Consider the following 5,992-nt stretch of genomic DNA (forward strand, 5'->3'; position numbering starts at 1 on the left):
TTTGCTGTGAGTAGAGATTACTATCATGCATTGCATATTCCTTAAACATGGAGATCAGTGGCCTTTAGAACATACTTGCAACAAAGTAAAAAATGATGAGAGGTTGGAGAGTTTAATTCGTTTTATTGATGTTAAAGAGAAATGATTCTGAACTTTTAAATTTCCGTTTTATTCGGTAGTGTTATTGCGGTAACACTGTTATGAACGTTTTTGATATTTATTGGAACAAATCTTCCATTCTTTGCTTTATCAGAACTTGTATGAGCTAAGGTCCGTTTTCCTTTTTTTTTTTTTTTTTTTTTGCTATTCTGGACCCCCATTTTTTTTTCTTAGGTGCTGCCTGTAGCTCCGGTAGGCTTTCTTGAGGGGCCTCTTGGACGGCCCCAGCCTGTTAGTGGAGCAGGCAAATTTTGATTAATTAATACTAATAATACTAATACTACTACTACTACTACTAATAATAATAATAATGAATGGTTTATTCATTTGTTGGCAGCCATAAGGCTGAAAATACACAAAATATAATGATATTTATGTGATGAGTAATGGGGGAAGTAGGGAAGGGTGGTGTGTGTGTGTGTGTGTGTGTGTGTGTGTGTGTGTGTGTGTGTGTGTGTGTGTGTGTGTTGTGGTGGAGGGGTCATGTGATCATGGAGATATTTATGGCCTTTACAAGTGCCGGTATTGTGGCTAAGCCGGTATCTGTCCGTGCGAGCTCTGACCGGGACTAGAGTATTGTGGTGTCTTGTGGGTCTTGTGGGGGGAAGGAGGGCGGGTAGGAGTAGCTCTCTATGGCGGGGGTTGCGGAGGAGGAATTTGCCGAATTTGGTTAGGTTCATGTGGTATCGGTCCTGAAGGGTGGGCAGATTCAGCTGGGTGAGTGCATTCTCGTAGTTGGTGTAAGAACTGCCCAGAATCTGTCTGCAAGCCCGCTTCAGCACTTTCTCTAGTTGCCGAGATATAGGACTCTTACTTGGCCCATGCTGACCCCCGGTGCTCCTCTTGAACGAAGTCGCTGAAGTTAGGGTTGATAGAATATCTGAGCAGCATGTGGGTAATCTTCCTCCACTCGGCTATGGCTTGAAAAATCAGCGTGTTTTGGTCCACGGGCTCACCATGCCCGCACGCTGACCACTCGGCTTTCTTGTCTCAACTTTTTCCAGGTCGGGACACCGTTTTTGTGATGCAGCAAATAGTAAAAGAGCTGTCCCGAGGCTGTATTTAGTTTTCTGATATTTTTCTTCTCATGGTTCTACACTTTCTTCATTATTTCTTATTTGTTTCTGCTATACACTTCTTTTTTCTGTTGTCTGCACATCTTTCTGCGTTTGACTTTCCTTCGCCACCCATTTTCCATTCAGGGAGTGGGAGGGTTTATACTTTTGCTTTTCTCTTCCTCGAGTCAAGTGTCACTCACCGGCCACTGACAGTCTGAAACAGCCTTTGGCGTTTCCAACAAATTTGTAATAAAACTATTTCGCCGAGAACGACCACCTCTAGGGTGCAAATCAAACTATCACCCGGAGATTGTTGTCAGTCAATATTTTTCTGTATCACCTATAAACACCGGATGCCTATTTACTCGTGAAAAGTCGAATGGCTGAACCTGGCCCTGAGTTCTGTTTCTTCCCTGATCCAGCTGTGAGCGGGACCGCAAGTTTATGTTGTAGGGGTTCGGAGATGATTCGTCATGCAGGGAGAAGAGGATGAAGAAGGAAGTGAAGCACCACACCGGGAACACCAGGTACAGGAAGAACTGCTGTACCGCTCCCATCATGCCTTCCTCTCGTCCTGGAATAGATTGAAATGATTATGAATTGTATTTATAAACTGGCAAGTCTGAAGAGGGATTCGTGTTTTTTTAGTTTTGTTTTTCAATCCTGGTCTTTCCTGAATTAGTTTTAATATGAATAATGTGAAGGTTGCTTGTCTGTTGTTTGTTCTGCCTTTTATCTGTCCTGCTTCTCTTAATTCTGGTCTGTCCTGAAGCAACTTTAAGTTTTGTGATGAGTAATATTTATAAAGTACACGCCCGGGGGCAGGTCTGAAGAGCATTTTGTATTTCATGTCACGTCTTCAGTCTTGGTCTGTTTCGTTTGAATGATCTCTGTCTTCTCCTTTGTCGTTTTGTGTCATCTCATTTTTGATCACATGATAAATCTGAATGACACTTTGGTACAAAACTCTTTATTGTCAGATGTTTTGTTTCCTGGTTGGCTCTACAGGACACTGCTGACACTTTCCACCTTGGTCACTGAGCGCAGAATTTTAAGCACGACTGAATTACTTACTTATATACTGAGAACCCTGCAGCGTAGGCAGCCTCACACTGGCGCCCCGAGATGAGGCTGAAGGCGACGACAGGACTGGTTGAGGAGTGGTGTGTGTCTGGTTCCGTCGTCGTGTCACCTGCAGCAGGTGTAGAGCGGTGTTGGGGCGGAGTGCCACACCACAACACATCTGTGTAGACATTGCCAGGCGAACAGGTGTTGCCACGTTCGTGACCACTGCTATGTTTATTTATTTATTTATTTATTTATTTATTTTTTATTATTATTATTTATTTTTTACAGTTTGGTACGATGGCCTCTGATGGTAAAATGACACAATACTGTTGGTTACGATACAAGAAGATAGATTATTATTTTCATCCTTGCGAATGTCAGAAACGAATTTAAAGAGACAAATATGTATGTATGTATGTATGTATGTGTGTGTGTGTGTGTGTGTGTGTGTGTGTGTGTGTGTGTGTGTGTGTATATATATATATATATATATATATTTATATATATATATATATATATATATATATATATATATATATATATATATATATATATATATATATATATATATATATATATATATATATATATATATATATATATATATATATATATATATATATATATATATATATATATATATATATATATATATATATATATATATATATATATATATATATATATATATATATATATATATATATATATATATATATATATATATATATATATATATATATATATATATATATATATATATATATATATATATATATATATATATATATATATATATATATATATATATATATATATATATATATATATATATATATATATATATATATATATATATATATATATATATATATATATATATATATATATATATATATATATATATATATATATATATTTCAGTTATAACCCGAAATTAGTCAGAGATGGTTAAACTAGTAAGAAACATAAGTAACAATTGTTGTACTTGTAAAGTAGTGTTACCTAGGCAGAACTAGTTACACCAAAGGAGTCTCTGGTAAAACACGAAATTAATTATTTGAGTGATTTTATATGTAATTTCATCCAAATAATTCAGTCAACACTAGTTTCAACAATTTATCTGTATGAGAGAACTAGGTGTTCCGGTACTTACCTGCCAGACGCCTCAGTGAAAACTACGTAGGTGCTGTAAGACTAGTGTGTGACACACTTCATGAAACTTATTTAATTCTTCTGGATGATCATAAATCATGTTTATCTATCCACATGATAAGATAAGCGGTGTCTTGAAAGTATATTTAATCCATATATATATATATATATATATATATATATATATATATATATATATATATATATATATATATATATATATATATATATATATATATATATATATATATATATATATATATATATATATATATATATATATATATATATATATATATATATATATATATATATATATATATATATATATATATATATATATATATATATATATATATATATATATATATATATATATATATATATATATATATATATATATATAACATACACACGTACATACGTATAATTCCACTTCCATCCGTTTTCGCTCATAATATTACTCGTTGCAACATTAACTCCTTTTCTTTTCCTGCAACTTATTGAACTCATCCTCTACTTTCTGCAACTCACACACATCGTCAGCCAACTTGAGAGTGCCATCGAGAAAAAAAAACTTGCCACTATAATAATGGCTGTACCACACCATTCATACGCAATTTTGCACCCTACCCTCCTATCTAGCTTTCAGCTCTCTTACATTATATTATTCAAGTACCTATCGATGTATATATTGGAGAGCCAAGGACCCATCGCACACCCACGTCAATTCTAAAGCTCCTGCTCACTGCACAACCTGCTTGCATACATGCATATACTGACACTTTGTAGAAAGTCTTTACTTATAATAAATTACCTTTTTGTCATAAATTTTAGAACATCCTCTGTGTACCACATAATTTTTTCTAGATACATTAAAGCAATATACAATTTTTACCCTTCCCATACAAGGTATCTATCTAGACTCGTTTTAATGATAAAAAAAAGATCGCTCTGTTCTCCTCCTTGCCTAAACCGTCCTTGCTCCTCAATTAGCTTTCAGTCGCTCTAACCAACCTTTCAGTATAAGTTCTCTTATGCACTTCCCTGCATGGTAAGCGAAAATAATTACCCCTATAACTGCTGTATTCATCCCTAATTCCCTCCCCCTTGTATATATGCAGGTTTCTTCATATAATACCTGATAAATCTTTTCCTTAGTAAGCATTTGTAAACATTTGTGGGAAGAGAATGAAAGAAAATATAGTGCAGAGCTGAGAGGAGCTAGAGAGAATTTGAATAAGGATGTGGGAGTAGATAGATAAAAGAGTCCTATTGGCATATTCCCGTGACAGCTTGATTTGCATTAAAATAAACTTGTTTCATTGCTTGCTTTTTGCAACTTACGAAAAGAAGTAGATTTAAGCTTCCAATTTATTTAGTCATTATTATCTTTCCTCGAAGAGAGTCTTCATATTTCTATTTGCTTCACAATGTTTTTTTTTTTGTGTGTGTGTGAGAAAGGGATAGAAATTCGAAAAATAAGGTGGTGTTTTTGTTATTGGTGGTCCTATTGCTTTGGTCCTCCTGCGAGTGAAAATAACCGCTTCAGGCTCTTCTGGTCTCAGTCTGATATGACTTTGTATTCCCGCGTTGTGACCCTCGAGGCTACAAGTGTCAGCGAGGGTCACTCCCACGGGGCAGCCTCCACCTCCCTCCCCCATCCTGCCCGCCACCCCACCCTGAGGCTCCCAAAACTTTACTGTTGAAAGTGTCTTGTGTGTTTGTACCAGTAAAAATTTTGGATTCTCCCTGAGCCACCCGTACGTGCCACGCTGCCTTAGGGATATGCTATCTTACCTAAGTCATGGTTTTCAGTGTGTGTGTGTGTGTGTGTGTGTGTGTGTGTGTGTGTGTGTGTGTGTGTTGTGGTGTTCGTATACTACATTGCCCAAGGGATGTCTGACATATTATTTTCTTGCACCATGACGTGTTTAGTGTTCAGATTGCTGTCTTTTCTCTGTTATATAGGTTATGTTATGTTGGGTGAATGGCAGGGAAAAGCCGTGTAAAAGCTTTCCGTTCTCCTGCTACGAGGGGGAAAAAGTTACATATCCGCTCAGAAATATTTCTTTGTGTGTGTTTTTGCCTGAGATGGGCATGCTTTCCCTTTGAAGGCATCGATGTTTTATGTTTTTTTTATATCCGAAATAGTTTTATTCAGATATCTGCCTGCCAAGAGAGAGAGAGAGAGAGAGAGAGAGAGAGAGAGAGAGAGAGAGAGAGAGAGAGAGAGAGAGAGAGAGAGAGAGAGAGAGAGAGAGAGAGAGAGAGAGAGAGAGAGAGAGAGAGAGAGAGAGAGAGAGAGAGAGACTGTGGTAACCTTTTTTCTTGTGGAGTGCGCTCATGTTTACTTATTGTTTGTCTGTTTGACTTTTAAAAGATTTCCAGTATGCGACCAGACCACTTACGTCACACACACACACACACACACACACACACACACACACACACACACACACACACACACACACACACACACACACACACACACACACACACACACACACACACACACACACACACACACACACACACACACAGACAGACAC

At 36.6% G+C, this 5,992-nt stretch overlaps 1 long non-coding RNA gene across 1 annotated transcript; it reads right to left on the bottom strand.

Moving 5' to 3' along the window:
* Positions 1–270: 270 nt before the first annotated feature.
* On the bottom strand, positions 271–2,731 carry LOC126987287 (uncharacterized). The gene is made up of 2 exons (XR_007740923.1): positions 2,292–2,731; positions 271–1,791 (listed from the first exon to the last, which is right to left on the bottom strand). It is a non-coding gene; the product is annotated as an uncharacterized LOC126987287 (long non-coding RNA).
* Positions 2,732–5,992: the final 3,261 nt, after the last annotated feature.

This window comes from Eriocheir sinensis, chromosome 1, assembly GCF_024679095.1.
Source record: "Eriocheir sinensis breed Jianghai 21 chromosome 1, ASM2467909v1, whole genome shotgun sequence".
In the NCBI taxonomy this organism is placed as follows: Eukaryota; Metazoa; Arthropoda; class Malacostraca; order Decapoda; family Varunidae; genus Eriocheir; species Eriocheir sinensis.